The sequence below is a fragment of the Carettochelys insculpta genome, chromosome 6 (assembly GCF_033958435.1).
Source record: "Carettochelys insculpta isolate YL-2023 chromosome 6, ASM3395843v1, whole genome shotgun sequence".
Lineage (NCBI taxonomy): Eukaryota > Metazoa > Chordata > Testudines > Carettochelyidae > Carettochelys > Carettochelys insculpta.
In genome coordinates this window covers 40,459,979-40,487,305 of record NC_134142.1, presented here as the reverse complement: position 1 = coordinate 40,487,305, position 27,327 = coordinate 40,459,979, and the positions used below count along the sequence as shown (strand labels likewise).

Below are 27,327 nucleotides of genomic sequence, written 5' to 3'. Positions count from 1 at the left end.
AAACTAAACAAGCCCAATTCTTTCAGGCTTTTTTCATAGGTCATGTTCTCTAGATCTTTGATCATTCTTGTTGCTCTTTTCTGGACCCTTTCCAACTTCTCCACATCTTCTTTGAAATTCAGTACCCAGAACTGGACGCTATACTACAACTGAGGCCTAACCAGCGCAGAGTAGAGCGGAAGAATGACTCCTCATGTCTTGTTCACAACACACCTGTTAATGCATCCCAGAATCATGTTTGCCCCTTTTTTTTTTTTTTGCAACAGTGTTGAGACATATTTAGCTTGTGGTCCACTATAATCCCTAGATCCCTGTCTGCCATACTCCTTCCTAGACAGTTGCTTCCCATTCTGCATGTGTGAAACTGATTCTGATTGTTCCTTCCTCAGTGGAGCACTTTGCATTTGTTTTTATTCAACTTCATCCTGTTTACCTCAGACCATTTCTCCCACTTGTCCAAATCATTTTGAATTTTGACCCTATCCTCCAAAGCAGTTGTAACCCCTCCCAGCTTGGTATAATCTGCAAACTTAATACGCTTACTTTCTATGCCAGTATCTAAGTCATTGATGAAGATATTGAACAGAACTGGTCTCAAAACAGACCCCTGTGGAACCCCACTTGTTATACCTTTCCAGCAGGATTGACAGCCATTAATAACTACACTCTGGGTACAGTTATCCAGCCAATTTTGCACCCACCTTATAGTAGCCCCATCTAAGTTGTATTTGCCTAGCTTATTGATAAGAGTATCATGCGAGACCATATCAAATGCCTTACTAAAGTCTAGGTACACCAGATCCACCACTTCTCCCTTATCCACAAGGCCCGTTATCCTATGAAAGAAAGTGATCAGATTGATTTGACATCATTTGTTCTTTACAAATCCATGCTGGCTTGATTTCTCTTGATTTTTTGAGGGTCCCCGTGGGTGCCCCACCTTAGGTATGCCAGCTCCGCTGTGCCCACAGGTTGATGGTTTTTGTGCAGTTGTGTCCTTCAGCCAGCTGAACATGCATGGAGAGCAGGGGCAGGAGATACCTGTAACAGCTACTGTACATGCACGGGCAGCCTGTCACCTCAGTTCTTCTCTGATCACCACCAGCTCTGGATCGCAGATCCCTTATCTCTCCCTCAGCCACCCCAGGAAAAGAAATTAGCAATTCAGTGATAAGAGTCGTGAAATAAATCTGCAACAAACATTGGAAGATCATTTAAAATAAAACAAAGAAGAAAAAGAAGAAAATAAACAAATACTACAGGGAAAGCTGCTGAAGCAGCTTTTCCCCAAGCGTCTTCAAGGCACTCTGCAGCTGCACTTTGAAAGGCAGCCAGCCTCACTCTCTCATTCATGCCACCCTGTCAGGGCTTTAAGAAGTGTTTTATTCATGGCCTCCCAGTCCCTATCTCTGACGGCCTTTCACTGTGTATACGATGCCTGAGTCAGCATCCTAAATCTGAGAGCTGCCTTCATTGTAAAGGGCTCTCTAAATGATCCCAAAGGGCAAGAGAGCAGCACCTCTGAGTCTGGGTAATAGACCAGGCTTTAACACCTTGGGACCATATGAACTCCCACTCTGGATGCAGTCCTCGACAGGTTGACAGTTGAGAAAGGACTTCGCTCCACTTGGGTCCTGAACAAAAGGGGAAATCCCCTGGAGGCAAGAAAAGGTCTCTTGCCTCATTGGGGTCTGTCTCCCTGAGCACGTGCAAGACCTCTTCCAAACACCATGCTGCTGTCCTGCCCACAGCTAAGGGGGCAGCCTTGGTTTCCTCACCAAAAAGTCGATGGAAGGAGAAGGCCCACCCCTCCTCTGCCAAAAACAGTTAGGTTCTTTGACAAGGCAACTATTATGGCAGCATAGAAAAAAACTGGTAAGTGAAAAGTGTGCAGTGGCTCCTGCACTTACTGCCTCAGTACCGGCAGGTGGCAGTCCTGAGAAAGCAACATGGCGGCAGCACACCAAAAACACCCATACAGCCTGCACCAACTCCTCTTCCACTGGTACTGATGGTGCAAGGGGTCCCACTACTGATGCCCCCTGTGCTGTTCCTACCATACAATGCCTGAGAGGACTTATTTGTCAGTTTGGTGCCAGGCACGCCTCTGCTGAGCAAGAGTTCTTTGCATAGTCTAAGGCTCTCTTACTCACACACTCCAGCCACAGACCTTATGGGGTCCTCAGATTCAGAGGATGACAGACCACCCCAGAAAAGAGCAAAGAAGCACTCTACACCTTTACATGTACAACAGTGGCAGCAAGAATAGTCTTTGCCATCTGGTTGGCCCGACTGGGACCCATGGGCAGCATTCAGACACCAGCCTCTCCCACAGCCACTCCCTGTATCTAACATAACCCGCAAACCAGAATGCAATCATCTATTAGGTCAGACTTCTCCAACACAGAGGAGTATGACAGTCAGCTTAGAGAGGCAGGCTGTTCAAACACTCTTCCTCCATCGCATCTCTTCGCCGTCCTCCACATCCTCAATAATTCAGGCTTCCACCTCAACTGATGACTCTAGGTCCTTCCAGGATCTATTCAGAAGAGTCACAGATAAACTTGGGATTCCCCTTTCAACTTCAAGGGATAGTAATCACAAACTAACAAATATTCTACACAAGTCCAGACAGAAGACCTTATGTCTTGCAATACCTGTTAATGAAGCGATGTTGGATCTCACTATAAACCTCTGGAACACCCCAGCCTCTGTCACACCAACGTCAAAGAGTCTGGAATGCAAATACTGTGTAGTCTAAGAAGGCTCAGAGTTCCTCTTCTCTCATCCACCCTCAAAGTCTTTAATAGTGGATGGTGTGAATCAGAGGGGCAGACAGTATAACACCAGAGTCAACCCCAGCAACAAAGGCTGGATACAATGAGGAAGAAATCGTACTCCTCAGCTAGCCTCCTATTTTGCATTGCCAACTACATGGCTTTACTAGCAAATTACACACATCCCATATTTGAGCAGCATAAAACCTTTATTGAGGCCATTCCAATCAATAAAATAGATGAACACAAAGCCCTCACAGACAAGGAGGTCCAAGCCACTGTTGAAGACCTTCCTTTTGAGATGTCCTGTCTCTTCTCAGAAAGCACCAACAAGACATTGCACTGTTCAAAGAGCTGAGGGCCACCTTGCGCACCCTGGGCATTCAAACAGCCCCTGTAAAGTACCACAAACAAATGTAATTACAAATATAAACCACCATTTAACAACAGACAATATGACAATAGATGATGCCAAAAAGAGCCTAGGAGGAGACAGGTATCAAGCCAATCTCTGACACAGCAATCTCCGGCCCTCCAGTCGTTTTATTGGTTGAGAGTTGGACAGCCCCCTTAAATTGTGGGCCCCGCACAGAGCAGCACAGCATCTTTGGCTCAAGGCTAGCAGCATACTACCCTGCTTGATAAGCCATCATGACCAATCACAGGGTCTTAGAAATCACACAGACCACCCCAGAAAAAAGCAAAGAAGCATTCTACACCTTGACATGCACAACAGTGGCAACAATCATGTGATTCCATTCCTCTCCAAACCCCAGCCCCATCCTCTTCAGGGACTCTACTCACAAGACTGTGCTACTACAAGAAGTACAATTGCTTCTGCAGCTGGGGGCCATAGAAGAGGTACCTACCAAACTCAGAGGGAGGGTATTCTACTCCCAATATTCCTTACACAGAAGGAAACAGAGTGTTGGAGACCCATACTAGATCTCAGGAACCTGAACTGACACCTACTTTGTCAAAGATTCAAGATGGTCATGCTAGCCACGATTATTCCTGCTCAACAAAAAGGGGATTTGCTGTCCACTCTTGACCTCCAGGATGAATGCTGTCTTATAAGTATCCACCCACCACATAGGCGATACCTCAGATTTGTCATAGAAAATGAACATCACCAATACAGAGTGCTTCCCTTTGGCCTATGCATGGCACCAAGGGTCTTCCAAAAGGTCCTGGCAGTGGTCACCGCACATCTGAGAACAAAGGGAGTGACCATCTTCCTTTATCCAGATGACTGCTTAATAAGGGCCCAAACCTTGGCTCAGAACAAGCAAGCAACAATGTTCACCAGATCTCTGTTATAAAATCTTGGTCTATTCATAAACCTCCAGAAGTGCACTCTCATATCATCCCTGAGACTGGAATTCACAGGAGCACGCTTGGACTGTCAGGCTATGTCTACACGTGAAGCCTACATCGAAGTAGCTTATTTCGATGAATAACGTCTACACGTCCTCCAGGGCTGGCAACGTCGACGTTGAACATCGACGTTGCACAGCACCACATCGAAATAGGCGCTGCGAGGGAACGTCTACACGCCAAAGTAGCACACATCGAAATAAGGGTGCCAGGCACAGCTGCAGACAGGGTCACAGGGCGGACTCAACAGCAAGCCGCTCCCTTAAAGGGCCTCTCCCAGACACACTTGCACTAAACAACACAAGATCCACAGAGCCGACAACTGGTTGCAGACCCTGTGCATGCAGCATGGATCCCCAGCTGCGGCAGCAGCAGCAGCCAGAAGCCCTGGGCTAAGGGCTGCTGCACACGGTGACCATAGAGCCCCGCAGGGGCTGGAGAGAGAGCGTCTCTCAACCCCTCATCTGATGGCCGCCGTGGCGGTCCCCGCTATTTCGATGTTGCGGGACGCAGATCGGCTACACATGCCTTACTTCGATGTTCAACTTCGAAGTAGGGCGCTATTCCCATCCCCTCATGAGGTTAGCGACTTCGACGTCTCGCCGCCTAACGTCGATGTTAACATCGAAATAGCGCCCAACATGTGTAGCCTTGACGGGCGCTATTTCGAAGTTAGTGCTGCTACTTCGAAGTAGCATGCACGTGTAGACATGGTTTCAGACTGCTACAACCTCGCTTCGTCCACACAGACTGCAAATAATACAGGGCTTTGCATGTAAACTACAGTTATTTCCTACTGTCACAGCCAGGCAATGCCTATGCCTCCTAGGACATATGGCAGCAGCAATATCAGTCGTGCCACATGACACCTATGCAGGCCTGGCTCAGAGTGATGTTCAGACCACATACACATCCACTGAACAAAACATTGAGTGGTCCAGCCAAGATCAGGGTCAGCCAAGGGGAGGTCACCTTGACAGCCAGGTGGTCCAGGGTACGTGCTCACTGGACAAGCAACTAGCATACATCAATCTCCTAGAAATGACAACAGTGCAATATGCATGCATGCATTTCTCTGCGCAGATCTCAAACAACACAGTCCACATACTCATGGACAACACAAACACTATGCACTACATAAACAGGGTGGAATATGCTCACAACAACTCTGCCAGGAAGCAGTGCGAGTCTGGGAGTAGTGTATCCCCCGACAAATGCGTATCATGGTGGCCTGTATACCAGGCAAGAACAACATCCTGGCAGACGATCTCAGTTGTAATTTCCCTTTAGATCACGAGTGAGAGCTCAACAGGTCCATCGTCTGCCACATCTTCCGCAAATGGGGCTTCTCGACCATAGACCTGTTTGGCACAGCTCCCAACACACTCTGCTCCCAGTTTTGCTCCAGACATGGATTAGAGCACAGTTCACTGGGGGATGTCTTTGGCATCACAGGGAATGCTCCTTTAGTGTATGCAGTCCCACCAATACCCCTCATCCAGAGGGTTGTGGCCAAAATAAAGCAGGATGGAGCTTGGGTCATATTTATAGCACCCAGATGTCCAAGACAAACCTGGTTCTCCAAACTGATGCTCCTGTCTGGCTGTTCCCTGCACCATCTTCCTCCCATGCTGATGCTCTTGACCTAGCAGAATGGGTCCATCTGTCACCCAGCTGTGGACCATCTTCACCTCCATGTGTGGTTCCTGATTGGCTAACAGAAATAGAGCTTGTTTGTCCTCCCTAGGTCTGCTCAGTCCTCAAAAACAGCAGGAGGCCTGCAACAAGAGAGATGTGTATATATAAAAATGGCAGTGTTTTAGAGCTTGGTGTCACTCACAAGCACGTGACCCTAAGCAAGCAGGGATCCCACTATTAGGGTACACCTAGCCACTATATTGGCTTTCCACCCACCAGTGCAAGATTGCTCACTGTTTACCCACCTCTCTGTAAAATGGTTCCTGAAGGGTCTTTGCAGCACATATCCACCAATCAAAGAACTGACACTGGCATGAGACCTTAACCTGCTTCTCAGAGCCTAACGGGGAAACTATTTCAACACTTGACTACCTTCTCTTTAGTATATCTCTCCATGAAAGTAGCCTTTCTTGTAATTATCTCAGCATGGAAGTTAGGAGAAGTCAGCACACTCATGCTCGAACCACCATACACAATCTTTCATAAAGACAAGGTGGTCCTATGAACCCTGCCTAAGTTCTTCCCCAAAGTACTTACCTCATTCCATTGCAAGGAACCCGTGTACTTATCTGTATTCTTCCCCAAACCGTACGTGTGCAGTAGGGACAGAATCATGCACACGCTTGATTTCCACTGAGCATGGCCTTTTACTTACAAAGAACTCAGTTCTTCCGGAGCACAACACGATTATTCATTTCCACTGCTGATAGATCCTGTGGCATGCCCATCTCTAAATAGAGACTCTCAAAATGGGTTTCCAGCTGCATGAGACTTGCCTATTTTAATGATCATAGGGAACCCTCACTATGCATTTGGGCACATTCCACACATGCGATGGTTGTGTCTACAGCCTATCTGTAAGGTGTATCCACTGATAACCTTTGTAGAGCAGCCACGTGGACTTCCACTCACACATTCATACACCGTTATGCCATACAAATGTACTCCGACTCTCAGACTATATTTGGCCAGTCGGTACTCTCACCATCCAAAGGACCCACCTCCTAACAGCGACACTGCGCTGTAGTCACCTAAGGTGGAGCACCCATTGGGACTCTCCAAGAAGAAGGAGAGGTTACTCACCTCTGCAGTAACTGGAGTTCTTTGAGACATTTGTTCCCATGGGTGTGCCACTACCCATCCTACTCCCCTCTGCTTCAGATTTCTATGTTGATGTCCAACACAGAGAAGAACAGAGGTGACAGGCTGCCCACAGATGTGCAGTAGCTGTAACAATCATCTCATGCCTGTGCTCTGTGCACACAGACAGCTGTCTGAGGGACACTGCTGCACAAAAATCTTCAACCCATGGGCGCAGCAGAGCTGATACACCTAAGGTGGAGCACACACTGGGACAACCATCTCTAAGAACTCCAGTTACTGCCTTCTAGTTGCTCTGATGAAGTCTCTCCTCACTCCCAAATGTCATTATTGCCTTCCCATTGTCCACATGAAAGTGAAGATTTTCTTCTTTGCTTGCTTCCTTGTCTCTGTCCTACCCCAGTTATATTCTTCTCCTCTTGTCCCTACTCCTTCCCTGCTACCCTGGCTATCCTCACTGATTCACTGATTCTGCCCTTAGTTTGAGACCAGTTTTCCTATCAGCAGACACCAGCTCCCTCCCTTCTTCTCAGTATTCAAATAACTTACGAAAATCCATCTTTTCATTGGCTCCGGGTAATCTTAATTAACTCTCACCACTTTCTGGATCTGATTCTTAATAATACAAAGGCCTCTTTGCATCTCTGTGTCAGGCCACCTCTTTTCCTCCCCACTTGAAGAATGGAGACATAGAGAACTAGGCTCTGTTTTTCCACCATACTGTGCCCATTCAGCCTCTTTATAAAGCTCCGAAAGTAATTAGTAATCTTGTTAGATGTGTTGCTCCACTGTGCAGGCAATCTTACAAATTAACTGAAAAGTGTACTGCCGGCCAAGATCTGTGTGATGGCCCTTGGGTGTCTGTGTGTCCCCTGAAAAAGCAGCTAAAACCAACACCTAAAGTCGATTTTAGGTAGCTTTAATGTCATTCCCTCTTTCTGAAACAAGATAGACTCCTCACTTGGCAAAGAGTTGTCTAATAGACAGAGGCTGCTTCTACACTCACCCCCTCCTGTTGGAGGGGGCATGGTAATGAGGCAGTTCGAAGCAGGCTAATGAGGCACTGACATACATATTCAGCACCTCATTAGCATAATGGCAGCCACGTGAATTTCAAAGTGCAGACTTTGAAGTGCAGACTGACAGTGTAGATGGGGTCAGCTTCGAAATAAGAACCCCACTTTCACATTCCCTTACTCCCAATTAATTTTGTGGGAGTAAGGGAATGAATGTCAAAGTGAGGTGCTTATTTCGAAGCTGTCCGCATCTACCCTGTCAGTCTGCATTTCAAAGTCTGAACTTTGGAATTCACGCAGCTGCCATTATGCTAATAAGGTGCTGAACTATGTATGTCAGTGCCTCATTAGCCTGCTTCGAACTGCCTCACTACCATGCCCTCTTAGAAGCAGCCTAAGTGATCAGGAGTCAAGTCTACTAATTTCTTTCTTCTTGGTTCTTCATAGCCTCAGCTTGGTCACACATACTCTAGCTCAGTTTCCCTATTTTACCTAATAGGGTTTGTAATTGCTGTCAGTGAGGCACGTGAAATGCTACAAGATATGAATGGTCTACAGAGTGTGAAACTGAATACATTTTGATTCTTGGTAAGTGAGTGTAGGAGAAAATTAATTGGAGCCCTTTTTGTCTGACAACATATATTATAATGCTGAAGCCACAGGTGTTTTAGTGACGTAAGATCTATTTTTTTATTTTCTTCAAAGGCTTTTGGTTCCCCCTATGTAGTGCCTTCTGAAGTGTTCTGAGGAACACACAATTAACCAACAATGTGACGAATACTGCCTTATTTCTTCATGGACTGTTGATCTGTCCAATTGAGTAGTTTGTTGTTTAGAAACCAGATCAAGTCAGGGAACATCTTGTACTGATTAAGAAATGCTAAGAACTGGAGAGATAAAGCTTTCAATAATTTGAGCTCACTATACAGAGGAAGAGCCTGTAACATACTCTCAATGTTGGCTTGAAACACACGACCTCCACCTGGTGTTGATCTTGCCGAAAATAGCAGCAGATATTCTGTTGACTCACTGTGGTAGGTGGCTTGCTTTCTCTTGAGAGAACAGAGCTAAAGTATGGCACAGCAGTTCTGAAGTGAGAACCCTAGGAGAAGAATTTAAGCAAAATTTGCATCCTTGTTGTTGATTTCTGGATCAATGTAGCCAAGTCCCAGGAAAGTTCTGAGTTTGGACTTCACACTGTATTTTTAGAACAGGTTGGGAACAGCATCTGCTCCAGGATTTGCATTTTAAAGTAGACAGATAACGGGGATTAAGACATACTCAAGGTCATAAAGATACATCATTTATATCTCCTAGAATCCCCTTTATAATATTTTCTGATGGAGTTTGTTTGGTCTATAGCCAGGATATTCTAAGGGAACGTGAAATTTGTGAAATGACAAATGTTTCCAACCTAGAAACTCATAGCTAAGATTCCCCAGCCTACCTTAATGTAGTTCCCGTATTGTAGAGATCTTCTTCAAGCCATCACCTCCTTTCATACATTTTAATATGACCCAAGTAGTCTATTCTGATTTTAATTCAGGGTGCCTGCCTTCAGGCAAAAAAGGGCATGAATTTCAGAGGGGACAACCATCTGTCTCTTATATGGACTTAAGTGAAATTCTGAGTGCTTAAAACCCATAAAAATAGGCCTTGTAAGTTTAAAATTGGACAAACAAAATTAGTGTCCACTTTGTAGTCCATTTAGTAGTAGTAGTAGACCACTTACTAGTCCGTTTAATATGAATCTACAGTCCATTTTAAAAAGCCCACGTATAGCAGCGCACTCCACAAAGAGGATGATGTACCTTGCCTGGGACCCTCCTTGAATGTTTACCATCTTTAAAATCATATGCCCCCCCAAAAAATCATGCACCTTACCTTTTAGATGCAGAGCAGAGATCTGCACGTTCCTCTTTTCTACTACAGTTAGAAAGGACAGCGAATCAAGCTCCTCTGTGGGACAACATTGGTCTTACACTGCAGCTGTTTTGGCTCTGTATTTTCACATTTTGACATCTGTTTACAACTAAATACTGGAAGTACATGAGGTCTAGTAATAGTACAAGACACTGGACCCAAACTAAGTAGAATGGATTATATTTTATGTGTAATTGAAAAAGTAAATTCTTGTATAAAATCATTGCTGGGGAATTCTGAAAAATGTAAGTTGTTTAGTTTTCCATGTCTAATGTGGCTTTAGTTTTGAGGGAGTGTTGTTGTCTAGTAGTGTGAGCAGGAAAGTAGGATTTAGAGCTTCGGGTATCAAATCTGTTCTCCACCACTGACTTGCTGAGAGTGACTTCAGAGAAATAGTTTGGCCACAGTTATGAGAAGTGGTCCCTCATTTTTGTGTCCCAATTTTAAACTTACAGGCACATTTTTATAGATTCCAAGCACCCAGAACTTCAGTTAAGTCAATATAAATGACAGATGTTTGTCCCCTCTGAGATTCATGCTCTCTCTCTCGCTCTCTCTCTCTTTTTTTTTTTTTCTTCTGAAGGCTGGCACCCTGAATTCAAACCATCCAAAAATTTAGGCCACAATTGGAAAATCTTTTAACTTCTCTCATCCCCCACTTTTTCAAGTGGTAAATAGAGGGAACATCTCTCTTCACATGGTTTTGTGGAGGATTCTTTGCATGACCTTCTGAGATCCCTGCGCGGAAGGTGCAATAGGTGTGCAAAACTGACTTTTGTTTAAAGCAAACATGCAGAAACCCTACCCTGAAAACATCCACCTTGGCTTGGATTAAAAAAACATTTGATTTAGCTTACTTCCTGAGCTCTGGTTCATGCAGTGAGCGAGAAACACAATAGAGTTATGCTATTAGTCTAATAATAAATTTAGATCTGCACTATTGCATAGACAGTCCTAATTTTGATTATTTCATGTTAAAAGTGACCCAAAACACAGTGTGTAGGTGGTTCTCAGTTGTGACATATGCATTAACCAGGGGGAAGGTGACCTTTCTTTAAAAGGTGTTGCTGGGAAGATAGGTTGCGAGTTTGCCTTGGAGGACAAACTTTGCTAATTGCAGGGAATACAAGCACATGGGAAATTTACATTAGTGTAACGTAGCTGTTTTTTGGCAGAAACAGTCTTCTGTTCACGAACACTCTGTCTTCTATTCATTTATCTTGCCACTTGTAGTGAAACACTTCTGGTGTAGTGAAAATTATGTTGATGTAAGGACAGTATGGACACTTGGCCATTCCGGTAGCTTAATCAGTTCTGTACCTTTCCGAATTAATCCCGTTCCCTTTTCTTATAAGAACACAAACTAAAAGAGTGTAAAAGACACTTTCAGACTGTCTGTGCATGGACTTTGGGAACAGAGGCTGCACGGTGCCTTGAAAGTTCTATCCCTTGCTGTCTTCCCAGAGAGAGAAAGGGCACTTGTTTGTGCAGAGCAGTATACATCCTATGAGCCACAGATTTCAGAACTGGCTCAATTTCCCTTGCCTGTTCTTAAGAAGAAAAGCTTTTTTAAAAATGCAGCCCGATAACATGTCCCTGGCTCATCTCTTCCCATCTCAGATTGAAATCCGGAGGTGCAACAGATTTCATTTGTGACTGAGGGGCTGAGGGGTGGGTAGAGATTATTACTTAGAACAAGAAGTCCTGTGGCACCTTATAGACTAACAGATATTTTGGAGCATAAGCTTTCATAGGAAAGCCCACAAGGGCTTATGCTCCAAAATATCTGTTAGTCTATAAGGTGCCACAGGACTTCTTGTTGTTCTCGAAGATACAGACTAACACGACTACCTCTCTGATACTTATTACCTACCTGCTATTGAAATAATTCCCTGAAAGGTACTAAGATGCATTAGAGGGGTTCAGAATAAAGTAATGCAGAGAGATTGTGGAACCCAGGACAGCAGGCAGATGTAAAACAATCCATTGAATTCTTTGTACAAATAGGCATTACAAAACTCTGATCACGTGCCTCTGAAAACTCCCATACACTCCTCTGACACTTCCAGTAATATCCAGGGATTGCGCTTAATTTCAAGTGGTGCTAGCTAGCTAGAACCCAGTTACTGAGGATCATCATTGGACTTCAGGGATTGGTTTTTATGGGTATTGTTTTTCAGATGTGTCTTACCTAACCATTATACTTTCAGTTGAACAAAATGGATTGAAGTTTCAGACTAAGAGGAGTGGGTGAGTCTCCAGCACTTCATAGTTGGATTTTTTATGAGGGGCTAGAGGACAGTAAAGAGGTCCAGGGTTTCTATCCTTCTGAGAGGGCACAAGGGTGTCTAATCTGTGGGTTTTTTTAAATTGATTGATTGGTTACACACCTTCCACTTTTACTACATAACACTTGGTTACAATGTCTTCTAAATTTGGGTCACAGTTTATCACTGAACTTTAATGCCTTGATTTCAACATTCAGCTGTTCAGAACAGTTGCCCATCTCAGTCACCTCCCTCTTTTTGTCTTGTATTTTGTTGATCCCATCTCTCAACCTTAATAAGTGGTTCGTGTGAATTGAACTGAATGTGTTTCTAAAACTTGGTCTCTGTAACTAATGAGATGTTTGATTGCAGAGGTGCTCTCTCCTCCAAACCCCAGGTACCAGAAGTACAAGGATCATGCAACCAAGGATTTATCCAAGGGCACCATCTAGTTAGGGCACCACTGTGCAATTTATAAGTGGTTCTTGCGCATATCTCCATATTGCAGTCCCCTCTAAGATATCCCTTTTTTCATGGTACTGTTTCATTGCCTCCCTTACATTTTCCTGATGCCCATATGTGCACAGGGAGAAAGTATATGGATACCAAATCCACTAACTACAGCTCTTGAGATTTTTCAGAGCTTTTCAGGTGAAGTGGTTGTCTGTAAGATGTTTGTCTGCCTATAAATTCCCAGATGGTTTAATTGTGTGTCATGCATAAGCACATAAACATCTTTTACCTACTCATCTCTCATTTCCCCTCCAAATCTGAACTAATTTAACCGAAAAGAGTTTAAATGTTTTATTGTGTTATTTCAATGTCAGCCTTGGGGTTTGAAGTATATGTTTAAGTTTTTGAAACTCGTGGGGCTTATTTTCTCTACATGTATAGATATCTAAGAAGGTGGGAGGGGTGGAGTAAGAAAGTTAAGGGGCTCAGGGTGGAATTGATTTCCTGTTGCTTTGGGGTTTCAAAAGCACTGTTTACGTTTAACACAATCAGGTTTACAGCAGAACACCATGTAGTGGAGAAATGCATACGGGTAATTATTGTCAATTACAATCAGCTCTATACAATTCTCTGTGATACCACATGATTTAAATGCTATTATATGTGTGGAAAGGGATGGGAAATTGTTGTTGTTGTTCACTCCTGTCTGCTGTTTACAGCTGTTTTTATGACTGGGTTTTGCTCATAAACAGGTGGTTAGAACATTCCTTTGTCTAAGCGATGCAGCCTGTGGTACTATGAATTAATTTATCTTTCATGTCACATAGCCTGAGTGGGGGTGTTTTTCATTTAAAAATGTGGTTAGGCTCTCCAGCAGCTTTTAAGGCTGCTGATGGGTCTATAGTTTTTCCAAGCACGTCAATATGACTAGACAGAACCTGTCTTGGTAAGAGAAATATTGCTTGCTGTGGATATCTATGGGTATGGCTTCTTAGAAGCATCCCAACTTCTTTGTCCTACCCATTTCAGTTGAACAGGTACTCCCTTGGTTACTACATTCTGGTAAGACATTCTGTGCCTCATGTCCCACATTTCCCATTCTTGGAAACCATTCCTTGCTGGGGACATGAACGTAAGTACACAAGTAAGCTTCTGTTCAGTTGATACACTGTTACTTTTATATACAAGCTCATAATTAACTGGTGTTGTTCAATGTAACCGTGATACAGTGGAGGATGCCTCTGAATCAGGTAAGGTGATTCTTTGCTATTTTCCCCCAATACTAATTATTGCTACCACCTCTGTTCTGATCTGGAAGGAGCATCCAGCTTAGGTCATGACAGGAATGACAGGTTTATGAAAGTGAATGATGCCTCAAAAGATCTTGTGTTGGGTCAGGCATCTATCCTGTTTTTCTGCATGTGCTTCATGTAAGAGACTTTTCCTGGCAGTTAATCATTGTCTGGAGAAGCCAAAAGCTCTTATCCTAGGTGGTCACTAACTACATTTCACACGTGACATGGTGGTGATTATTGCTACATTATTTAAACAGTAAAAATCCAAGAGTAAAGGAAAGAAAAAAGCTGTCCCTTTCTTTTTGTATGTTGGACTGCGCCTTGCTCTGGCAATGGTAAACGATCTGTAGGGTCTGTTGACAGAGGGGGTTTTTGCTGGCAGAGGCACGTCCACACGGCCTGTTTACTGCTGGTTGCAGCTTCTTCCTACAACAAGATCTCCTGTGGCTCTGCTCATTAGCAGTGTGATGACGCTAAAGAGCGGCCATTTGCAGTTGAGAGACTGCTCATTAGCTTGAAGCTGTCAGCCATACCCCTCCGTGTAGACACAGCCCAAATGTGCTTTGAACGCCCTTTGTAAAGCAGGGTACGTTTCTAAGGTGACATTTGGTTTCAAGATTTAAATAGATCTACAGAAAGCTGGAAGGAAATAGGGTGGTTTATGACTGTTTTGAGGGGAGCACACAGTGGGCTGAAAAGAACCTTACTGTATCTCCTCTCCTCTAGGTCTAACTGAACAGCTTCACCATGTAGCATGTTGTAGTATGGGAAAATGAAAATAAGACCAAGTCATGAATGCTAGCAAAAATAAATCTTTTTCTTTTGGCTCTTTGTTTGTGTACCTCTTAGAAATGTTCCACAAGGGTGCATTTGGCCCCATGAATTGTCAAAATGGAGAATCTGTTTCTTGCTCTCCTGTCTCTGGAACCCAGTTCATATCGTACATTAGCTCTCAAATGAACTGCTTGTGGTGCATGATGTACTTCCAAATACACATTGAATCTCTCTCGTACAGCACCTTTGGGACCTGGCTGGTGCCAGATGAGAGAAGTTTGCCAGACAATGGGACGTCAATATTTTTGCACATTACCAACACTTCCACTGCTTACGGTGCTCTTAGAAGACATTTGGGGTAAATTACAGCTAAATAACAGCAGAGAACACTGAGAGACAGGGCTGATGGCTGTAAACAAACTTTATGGGACAACAGGAGACTTGGTCACACCCATGATAAGCGGTCATCTAGCTAACTATAATCATGACAGATTATGGAGTTTGACAGATGAGAGTGTTCTGGATTAGAGAGTTTCAACCTGTACTCCCAAGGAATGCTTCTGTTACAGCACACAAAACTGAATCAAACCTATCCTGTGGTCATAGAAAGTTTTCATGGCACATTTACTCTTCAAGCAAAGCCTCCCCCATGAGGGTTTGCTGGACCTCTGTTTCTCAATCCACTCTGCTACCCAGCTACCCACACCCAGGTACTTGTTTGGGTTGCTGAACAATAATTTTTTGTCTTAATCTCCGATAGGTGTTTCTTTAATGTAAATTCAACCACTATCAGATTTGCTGTGGATGCTAAGTCGGAGGGGCAGAAAACTTAGAGGAGATATGTTTGCTGCCCCCTCTACACTAATCTGGCCAGGTCACCTTGTAGTTTGGCTCTGTCCCCTGGTGTTTGTGCTGCTCCTTGCAATTTTGGTACAATCCGCACATTTGATACAATTTATATTTATATGAAAGAACCTGACTTGTCAACTGACTTAGTTTAGCTCAGCACTCTAAAGAGGTAAAGGTCTGCAGGAAGGACCATTCCTCAAACTGATTCATGAACATCGAAAACTTTCAGAAAGGAGGAGTGCTGAGTCATGTTTCAATTGCATGTGCCTTGCCACTGTTTTACCATGATGATGGGCTTTGCTTTGATATCCATTTGTGTAATATCCAAGTGCCCTCCTTCTAAATATTAATCAATTTAGCTATGGGTGTTCATGAGAACCCTCTTCAGACAGGCCAGCCCTGGCTCTGGTTCTTCTGCCTCTCTTTCTGCCAGATCCCTAAGCTCCCAAGCATGGCTGCAGGAGCCCTGTCCCAGATGTCTTTGGGAAGAGTTTGAGCAAGGGCAGGAAGAAGAGCAGCATGGGCAGGACCACAGGGGAAAAGCAGGAGGTGGGCACAGGGCCTCAGGGCACAATCTAGGTAGGGCCACGCCTGGCTGTTTTGAGATGCTTAGTTTCCCCTGGCCCTACCATACCCAACACTTATGAATTTAGACTCTTATCCTATAAAGCAGATGATATTGTCTCATTTTAACAGACTGAGAAACATCTGCAGAGAGACTGTGTTTTATTCAAGTCATATTGTGAATGCATGGGAGACTGCAGATCTCCTAAGCCCCACTGCTTACGTAAAATTAAGGCATCCTTCCACTCCCTTGAAATAGATGTAACGCTACAGGAAAGTTATAGCCCATAGATTGAGAGCTACTTGTTTTTAAGAACATCCAGTAACTGTTTGACTTTTCACCATTCTATATCAAATTTTAGACTCTATTGTTGGATGTTTCTCAGGAATTTCTTGGTGTATCTTAGAGACCTGTGGGAGATGTAGTGCATATTATCAGACAACATTGGCGTGGGTTGGGTATGTAAATCCTTTTGACTCCATTTGCTTTTGGAGTCCTTTACACTCCATACATTACTCTCTGTTCCTTGTTGCATACTCTGATAGGAGTGGATGAAGCTGCTCTTTGGTGGCTTTGTTCATTTCTAACCAAGACATCCAAAGGGAAAAGTTGGACAGAAACTCTTTGCCCCCTCACCGCGCTCACCGGGCTCTGCAATGTGGAGTACCATAAGAATCATAGAATCATAGAATACTAGGACTGGAAGAGACCTCGAGAGGCCATCGAGTCCAGCCCTCTGCCCCAATGGCAGGACCAAGTACTGTCTAAACCATCCCTGATAGACATCTATCTAACCTGTTCTTACATATCTCCCACGATGGAGATTCCACAACCTCCCTTGGCAATTTATTCCACTGTTTGACCACCCTGACAGTTAAGAACTTTTTCCTAATGTCCAGCCTAAATCCCGCTTGCTGCAGTTTAAGCACGTTGCATCTTGTTCTATGCTCAGAGGCCAAGGAGAACAAGTTTTCTCCCTCTTCCTTATGACACCCTTTTAGATACCTGAAAACCGCTATCATGTCTCCCCTCAATATTCTCTTTACCAAACTGAACAAGCCCAATTCATTCAGGCTTTCTTCACAGGTCACATTCTCTAGACCTTTAGTCATTCTTGTCACTCTTTTCTGGACCCTCTCTAATTTCTCCACATCTTTCTTGAACTGCGGTGCCCAGAACTGGACACAATACTCCATCTGAGGCCTAACCAGGTGCAGAGTAGAGCAGAAGAATGACTTCTCGTGTCTTGTTCACAACACACCTGTTAATACATCCCAGAATCAAGTCTGCTTTTTTTGTATCAGCATCACACTGTTGACTCATATTTAGCTTGTGGTCCACTATAACCCCTAGATCCCTTTCTGCTGTAGTCATTCCTAGACAGTCTCTCCCCATAAGGTCCTATTCCATCATTGCTTAGTCACTGTGTATGTAAGACTTCTAAGAGAGTTAGACATTCGAAGCCAAAGGGCTTTCACCATATAGTCTAGACCAGAGTGTCTTTTCTAGTGTCTCATGAGACCGCAGAATTAATGAGAGCAAGTTGGCTGAATTTCTATCCAACTACTGCTATGGTTGGTTGGGAGGCATAGCCAGATGATTTGGCAGATGTTACGTCACCTCCCATGACTGAATGTGTTTGATCATAATTTGTTACAAAGCTTGTTACTTCTGGACTGGGTGAGATTCTCAGCTGCTGTTACCTGACCAAATAGAAGTAGTGACCAGGACTGTGTATTTTCCATCTGTCTAGTCAGGAGATCATGACCTGTCATCTCAGAAACAGTCCTTGCTAAAATGATCCAAGGTCTTCTCACCACTAGATCATTTCAGTGTACTTGAAAAGGAATAAATCCTTAAATCCGGATGGAAGGTGAAACTGCTGGGTGGAGTTTAAGACTATGCCTTTTCTGTAAATGATCTGGAATTTACCTCAGAGTTGCCTCTTTCTCTCCTTTGTTATAATAAAGGAAAGACCTTCTATCAGCATTCTCTGGGAAGGCTCTTGATTTAGGAGTTGACTCCCTCTATCTTGATCTTAAACAGCTGGAATTTGTTGATCCTTCAGGCATATTGTTTGTCTGTTTCAGGAGGGCTCAGATGGTTAGGAGGTGGATTTTGTGTGTGTGTGTGTGTGTGTGTGTGTGGAATGTGACGGTGGGAGATTGTTATTTATAACAATTTGTTTAGGATGTGGAGGATCGTGCTTCTGTTTCACTTTGTTTCTTTGTATCTTGGCTTTTAATAGAAAGGGCACCCAAAGCCCCAGAGTGATGATTGTGTGTTATTCTGTTTAATTCCAAATAAGTAAACGATGTTGCTACTGACAGAAAACAAATCATTCCCCCACCTTACCTCAGGATGGTATCCAGCTGCTCACAAGCCAGTCCACCTCAAATTCTCCTTAGACGGTTTTGCAGAAGAATCTACAGTGCACCAGCTCTCTAAAAGAGGAGTGGCCACTTATAGCACATTCTTGGAACCTGAAGAGGATCTGTATCTAGTTAGTGGAACAGACTGAGGAGTTTGTAGAGAAAAGACAACTGGATTTTTTCTAGCCTGACACCTGTTGCCCGCCCCATGCAGTACAGACCTCTCCTTCCCATGGGTCACATTGGTATTTTTGGCAGCATATTGATGTTTGGAGAGGACGAGAGAAGTAGAAGAGTGTGCAAAGTACATAGCACAGTAGTAACTCCAGGCAGGTCTGTACAAAGTTTCATTACATTAGCTGAGGGGGTGTAATAGTAATCATCACACTGGCCGTGTCTACACTAGCCAAAAACTTGCATGGCCATGGGTTCGAAGTTTACTAATGAAGTTTACTAATGAAGCGCTGCACTACATATTCAGCGCCTCATAAGCATGCAGGCAGCCGCTGCACTTCGAAGTAGCCGGGGTCCTTTCGAAAAGGAGCCCCGTCTGGACAAGCCGCGCAGCACAGAGCCATGTCAATTTCGAAGTCCCCTTATTCCTATGAGCAGATGGGAATAAGGGGACTTTGAAGTAGGTGGGGTCCTTTCGAAAAGGAGCCCTGTCTGGACGAGCCGCATGGTGGCAAGTCCCGTCAATTTCTAAGTGCCGCGGCCGCCTGCATGCTAATGAGGCGCTGAATATGTATTTCAGCGCTTCACTACTAAACTTCGAAATGGCCATTTGCATGGCCATTTCTAAGTGTTTGGCTAGTGTAGACATAGCCACTGAGTGACAAAGGCTGTGTCTACATGTGCCCCAAACTTCGAAATGGCCATGCAAATGGCCATTTTGAAGTTTACGAATGAAGCGCTGAAATGCATATTCAGTGCTTCATTAGCATGCGGGCGGCAGCCACGCTTCGAAATTGATGCTCCTTGCTGCCACGCGGCGCGTCCAGACGGGACTCCTTCTCGAAAGGATGCTGCCTACTTCGAAATCCCCTTATTCCCATGAGCTCATGGGAATAAGGGGACTTCGAAGTAGGCGGCGTCCTTTCGAAAAGGAGCCCCGTCTGGACGCGCCGCGCGGCAGCAAGGAGCGTCAATTTCGAAGCGCGGCTGCCGCCCGCGTGCTAATGAAGCACTGAATATGCATTTCAGCGCTTCATTAGTAAACTTCGAAATGGCCATTTGCATGGCCATTTCGAAGTTTGGGGCACGTGTAGACACAGCCATTCCGTGAAGACGTTAGAGCCCCAGCACAGTGGACCTGATTCTAAAAAGGAGCTGAGGAATTCAGAGTACTTCCAGGATCAGGCCCAGTGCTCGAGTCTGTTGAAGGTAACACTTCCACAGAAACAGACTGCTTTGGGGGGTGAAATTAGGGTGTGAGCCTTAGTATTCTGGCTAAATTTCAATTCAGGTGCCTTCTGCTTCCCTAACTTCCAAACCTTCCTCTCCAATTCCTCTTAAATGTGATAGTCTCCATTTCCGGTCATAAATTATATGGTTGCTTAGTGTTTTTGCACATACTGAAACGGCTGCTATATTTCACCTCAGAGGTGGCTGCACTTCAGTAGTATGTAAAGTGATTTGTTTAAAAAAGTTTAATTACTTTGGAATCCAGTTCAATCAGAGTTGCAATAGTCTCACAAAATGTGTTGAAAACAAATATAATTGTCGCTTGAAAAGATGAAACAAAGACTGCCTTGAGGACTTCAAGGTCTAGTGTAGGGTTTAAATTATCATGCTTATGTGGCCTTTGTGCCTTTCAAAAGGGCCTGTGATATATTTGTAACCTCAGAGGTATTGAGACCACATACTAGGGAGAGTGAAGTCTCTGCTCTACAATCATGCCAGAGAGCTGGCTGGCCTTTAGCTCATGTGGTGGAGCACAGTGCGTTAGCTCCGATGGTCACAGGTTTAGTTCCTTCTGTTGACAACCCAGGTATGTTGGCCGTGCACATTCATTCAGGCTGGATCTACATGAGCCCCTTCCTTTTGAAAGGGGCATGTTAATGAGCGGGTTCAAAAGATGCCAAGAGGCACTGCTATGAATATGCAGTGCCTCATTAGCATAATGGCAGCCACAGTGATTCAAAAGTGCAGCTTTCAAATCGCTTGGTGCCCATGGAGACGGGGACCTTTCAAAAGCACCCCTCAGTTTTTGAAAGCCCCTTCTTCCTCACACCAAATAGGAAGAAGGAGCTTTTGAAAACTGAGGGGGTCCTTTCAAAAGGTCCCTGTCTCCATGGGCGGCGTACGATTCAAAAGCCATACTTTATGAGGCACTGCATTTTCGTGGTTAGCATCTTTCGAATCCACTCATTAACATGCCCCTTCCAAAGGGAAGGGGCTCGTGAAGACACAGGGTCAGTGTAGGTCTTGTGGGTAAGCCTGGCCATCAGCTATTCCTCTCAAACTACTCCTTAGTCCCCAGTGCTGTGCTGAGATTTTAATGGCCTGCAAAGACTGTTTAACCACCCACAGGTGGATTTGAACCTGAGACCTCTGGACCTCAGTGCATGGGCCTCTGTAGTGTGGACTAAAAGTGAGCTGTCTCTCAGCTAAGACACTAGTGTAGGCTCATTTTTTCTCTGTGTGAGTTGTCAAGGTATGATATTATATGATACCATCAACCGTACCCACTTGGGCTGCGTCTACACATGCCGCTTCTTCCTGAAGTGGCACGCTAATGAGGTTTCTGGAAGATGCTAATGAGGCATGCATGCAAATTTTCCACACCTCATTAGCATATCACCACATGGTTCGAAGTCTGGATGAAGCTCTTCCAGACTCCGAAGTACACGTGCAGATATGTGGCCAAAAGGGAAGGGGAAGGGGCTTCCGGAAGGAGGGTTTCCTTCCAGAAGCCCCTTCCCTTTCCCTTTTGGCCACACGTCTGCATGTGTACTTTAGAGTCCTGAAGAGCTTCTTCCGGACTCTGAACCACATGGCGATATGCTAACGAGACAAAGAAAATTTGCATATGCATCTCATTAGCATCTTTCTGATAGCTCATTAGCCTGCTGCTTCCAGAAGAAGCGGCACATGAAGACACAGACTTGGTGTATGTAGATTACAACTGCCTACCAAATTCAGACCTGGGTGAAGTTCCATCTGCTGCCATTAGAAGTTGCATACATTTATCCCACATCTGAATTTGTCCCATTGCCCTTGTTTGGTAGAAAGTAAAGGTTTGTTGGATAATCATAGAAGAAACTAACTACATAAATTCTGATCTTTATGGGATTCAAATACACTGCTTTATTAGAAGCCCAGCTGTTTTGAGTTAGAAAAGCTCAGACCCTATTCTACTAAGAGTTAACATGGGGAAGCTTTCAGGTGGGACTGGATTTTTCATTGCTCTTCTGTTTTACTTTTTCTTCATTTCACAGCTCTCCAGGGCCCTGTATTAATGCTTTTGAGTTAAAATATAAAGGACTAGAAAGGCCACTTTATTCTTTGCCCTTTATGCCCCTTGAGGATAAGGGAATATAGGCGAAAAATCCTTCAGAGGCCAGAGTAATCAAAATTGTTCTTTGGAAAAGCTTTGCCAGCTCAGTTTAAACAGAGTGTGGGGGAGAGGGGAGGAGATCTACTTCCAGGCTCTAGCTAGTTATTAGGGAAGAAATATACAGACTTTGATGTTGAAACTGGCAGTGTTTGGGAGATGTAAGGCATTTAATAGAATATTCTGACTTATTACAAAGAGGGAAAAGGGCAGATTTTGTTTGTTCTCTGTCACATGCTTCAGAAGAATAAATTCATACCACTTAACTGTCCCCACTTCTGTCTTGTGAGGACAGGGAAAAGACTGGGGAGCAGTACAGTGCTGTAACAGTTTCCTCCAGAAGGGCCTGGATATGGTCAATACTGAGAAGTAGTGAGAGCCAATAGCACACGCTGACTTAATGTGACATTGCAAATGCATAGCACATTTTGAAAAATCAGGCCCATGGCAAAGCAAATATGCTATTTATATGTTGTAGAACATCTGGAGAAGACAGGGCATAAAAAAGCTGTAAATTGACAGGAAACTGAAAAGACTGATTGTTTATCTTTGAGAGAAGAGGGGACATATTACAAATATGTAAAATAATGATTGTTATGTAAAAAGTAGACTTTTTTTCTTTTTTTCTGTTTCCTAATATGAGAACAACTAGATAGTAATATTAAAAAGTAGTGATTTTCAAACTGGTAAAAGCAAATACTTTTTCCATGAAATGCCTCTTTGGAGTGTACAACCGACTACCATCAAAAGTTATTGAGGTCAAAAATTTCACTAGATTCTAAAAGGATTAGACACTTTTTACAGTGTTCTAAAATTTTGCAATGATATTTAACTTCTGTCTTAAACCCCAAAGCACATCTGCCTACTAGAGATCGGGATGAGTCGTCATGCAAATGGCAGGGTGGGGCTACCCCACAATTGCCTACTACAGGGTTCTTACAACTTCCTCATATATTTATGTTGTTTACCCCTGTCAGACAGGATACTATACTAGATGGACCTTGGGTATGATTGAATATGGTAGTTCGTAAGTCTTTAGTGGACTTCATTGACCTCTCTCTTCCATGCTATTCGTATGTATTGGTGTTTGTTTTTATCCCTGTGTGTGTTTAAAATCTGATATAAGGATGTAGTCCTCTAAGAGAAGACGTACTTGCAAAGCGAATAGGTGTATCTATTATATCTGCAACATTTCTGGATATTACTTTGTACTATGAAACAAATGCCCATGTAGAAGTAGAACTTTCAGCTTCAATGGTGACCTCTGTTCTGATTTTAAAAAAGGGGAAAAAAAGGCTCTTTTTATCTGATTTGGAGACAGGTAAAGGAAGTAGTTAGTGACATGGAGATTTTTTCATCTCCAACGTGGAGATGGAACTAAGATTGAAAAGACTGTCACAGCCTTATGTAGGTCCCTAGAAAAAGTCCTGGGGCTGGTCCTCAAGGAATCCTTTTTGAAGCACTTAAAGGAGAATGTGATCCTTAACAGTGAACATGGTTTCATCAATGGCGAATGCCTGACCAAAATAATTGACTTCTATGATGAGATTACTGGCTCTGTGCATATGGGGAAAATGGTGGACATGATATATCTTGACTTGAACAAACCTTTTGATACAATCAGGCTCAATGAGTAGTGATCAAACCCCGATGTCTAGTTGGCAGCTGGTATTAAGCACAGTGCCCCAGTAGTCAATCCTGGGGTTGATTTTGTTCAACAGCTTCATTAATGATCTTGGTTTGTTCCCTCAGCATGTTGGCAGATGGTAAGATGGAGAGTAGGGATAGGGTCCAGAGTGAGATAGACAAATTTGGGGGATTGGGCCTAAAGAAATCTGAGGTTCAACAATGACAAATTCAGAGCACATAGGATGAATGAATACCATGCACTGTAGAGAGTCCTGCGGATGGCAACAAAAATATTAGGGATCTGGAACACATGCCTTATAAGCAGAGGAGGGAACTGTGCTTATTTAGTCTGCAGAAGAGAAGGGTGAAGAGGGGATTTGATAGCAACTTTCAGCTACCTGAAGGAGGGTTCTGAAGAGGATGGAGATAAGCTGTTCTCGGTGGTGGCAGAGGAGGAAACAAGAAGCAAAGGGCTTATGTTGCAGTGTGATAGGTCTAGGTTGGATATGAGGGGGAAAAAAACCCCAAAAACCTACTTCACTAGGAGGCCAGTGAAGCACCAGAACGGGTTGCTGAGGGAGTTGGTGGAATCTTCAACCTTACGAGTTTTTAAGGCCAGACTTGACAAAGCCCTGACTGGAATGGTTTAGTTAGGCTTGGTCCTGTTTTGTTTTGGTTTTTTTGTTTTTTTTCCCAGGGAATTGGGCTAGGTGACTTCCTGCAGTCTCGTCCATCCCTAACCTTCTTTGATTCAATGAAGATAGCATTAAGGCTCCATACTAACCTGGATTTTCTTTTTAAGTCAGGCTTTGATACGACTAAAAGAACACCCAGAATTACAGTGTATAAGCTATAGCATTTATAAATACACCCATCTAGAGACTGGTTTATGAGCTGAAGTGTAATTTGTAGGAGAAAGGAGGATAGTTCTCCTGCAGGAAGGTTATTCCATGCATGTTCATTACAGGGTTTCTTGTACTTGTCCGGAAGCCTCTGATATTGGCTATACTGCTCTGATCCATGATGGTATTTTTTATTCCAAATCGTGATGCTGACCACCAAGATCTTCAGTGTTCTTATGTGTTTAAAGTATGTATGCAGTTGGTATGTCTGCTTTTGAAAGCAGTGGGAAGTAGTTAGAGATCACCAGTTCCTTCCCATGAGTGGCCTGGTCACTGTTGTGTGTGGGTCTGTAAAATGTGTGCTTGGTACGTTGCAGAGGCAACCAGTGCAGAAATTGCAGTGGGGACACTGGTCAAGTGCCTTGGTCCTTCTCCACCCATGCCCCTCCCCCCTGCTACAACCCTGCCTGCCTCTTTCTGTGGAAGTGCTGCATCACTTCTGGTGATCGCAGGGCAAGTCCCCCTCCTTTTCTAGAAGTAGGGCTGCTGTGGGAGAGGGGCAGGGCTGCTGCCTATACTCATTAGAAGTCGTGTGGTGTTCATGGTGAGTGTGGGCTGGGCAATGTGGGAGCGGGGAGCATATGGCCTCCTGTGCGCTCCCTTGCAGCACCTATGATGCATACTTCACTCCTGGGGGGAATTCTGTACAATATTTTAAACTTCAGTGTGTTGCATTTGTCAAAATAACAATAATCCCATCAGTTTCAGTTGTCAGCAAGTATGTCTGTAGCAAGACAGACGAAAAAGATCCAGGAAATATTTTTTGACGAATAGATTCCTTACTAGGCATATTATTATAGAACTTTGAACAATAACTCACGTAAACCACAATACAGAAGCGTATTTCATGCACACCTCAGAAGCCATGCAAGGGCTTTGATGAGCCAGGGTTAACAGGGGAGCTGAGGGGAAAGGAAGTTACTTCCTGGGAAGAAGCCTGGAAGTGCCCGTGGAAAGTTGTTTGGTGAGGGTGAAAGATGTTTGGAAAAGTTTAATTTTTGAAGGAGGGATTGTTAGGGTGCTCCTCCTGTGCAGACCTGGCTGCCCCTGGCCTCTCCTCTTCAGTCAGGCATATCTGTCCCTGTCTGTGTGTGTCCCTGAAATTTCCAAATCCTCCTGTCCCCATGTGACTTTGCATCCCCACTCTCATTCAGTCTTGTCGCCATTATCTTGTGTGCCCCAAATACCCATTATAAACCTCAGCCTGTATGATTCCCCAGCAGCCCTGTGTGTCCCACTCTGTTCCCCCACGCTCATATCGGGGGCACTGTGGGGAAGGCAGCCTCTACCCGCTCTTTGGCTGTTGCTGGCTGCTCCAAGCCCTGAGCCAGCTGCCCTCTCCTCTGGTACCACATCAACCCCAGTGCGTGAAAGATGTAATTGCAGCTTCCTTTCCTTGTTCCTTGTCAGACTCCATTATTCTGCTGGGAAGGGAAATGGGGTAGTATGAGATAGGGGGCGGTGGTCATTAATTCTGCACTTGAGCAGTGGTGCATACATCACCCAGGAGTAATAGTGAGTGGAAATCAAATGACATAAGCTTTTGAAAAGTCACTTTGTAACGATGAAGCCCTGAACCTGCTTGACTACCTGCAGGTATGCAGTGTTATTTTTTTTACTGATGATCTCGTTCTCCTCAACATTTACATTTCTTTCCCTTTCAGATTAAGTGTAAAAATATAATCAAATATTTCTTTGCTGCATATATGTCTCCTACTGTCCCTTCTGAGAACATGATGGGGTGGGGATGGGTGGGGGAGAACAGATTTCTTCTTAGATTTTAAGCCCCTTTTCCCATACTTCAGGATTCTGAATTTGAATTTCATTCAGAATTGATTAATGCCCACAGAGGAAAGGAGGGAAGGTTTTTCTGATTAAGGAAGAGGAATAGAAATCAAGAGATCTGGATGCTGTAGCTAATTCTGCTAAGCCTGCCTGAGTAACTGTTCAAGTCACTTAGATCTGGATTTTTAGAAGTGGTATGTAACTTTGTGTGCCAGATTTTGAGACTTGCTTTTCAGAGGGGCTGTGTCCACTATGCAGACTGAAGTCTCTGGCAGTCGCAGAGGCTCAGCATCTTTCATGGTCAGGCCCTAATTGTCTCACATCAGGCATCCGTAAAGTGGTTTCGATTTGAACATTTGGCCCTTAATCCTTTGATGGCTCAGTTTCCCCAGTCAGTAAACTGGGATTTGTAAGACAACTCTACTTCCCAGCAATTTCTGAGACTTTACCTACTTCATATTTGCAAAGTTGCCTGGGATCCACTGATGGCAGATATTCAGTGCTATGTATTGATTAGTTTGAGCTGTTTAAGGCATGTCCTTCCCTTTTTACTTATGAGAGGAAGGTCTGAGCATTCTTTCAAATAATGACCACTAAAACAAGGCTCTGGGTCTGATTTCCTTCTTCAGTGCCCTGTTGTTAAGGAGCATACCCCTAAGGCATGATTACCACAGGTGCTCCCCTCACACGTTAGTGACAAATACAAAAAGCTTGCAGTCCTTGATGGGAATAATCCCACGTATGGGCTCTTGGCACAAGTGTTCCCATTGTGTTGACCTTGGCAAACTTCCTGCCAGCTATGGAGTCTATGTTGTAAATGGATGTTGGCTGTCTCTAATATAAAGCAACGTCTCTATATCCTGCAGCTCTCTGAATCCCTCTCCTTTACAAATGTGTTGCAATTTGTGCTTGAAGAGCATATGGCACTTTCTTTTAAAAAAAGTCAAAACAACCTAAATAGCTTTGTTGAATATAAATCTACTTGATT

General features: G+C 44.0%; 1 protein-coding gene across 16 annotated transcripts in view; it reads left to right on the top strand.

Moving 5' to 3' along the window:
• NRXN3 (neurexin 3) overlaps positions 1-27,327 on the top strand; it is a 1,384,038-nt gene that overhangs the window by 542,254 nt on the left and 814,457 nt on the right. The gene's annotated exons all lie outside the window — the stretch shown is intronic.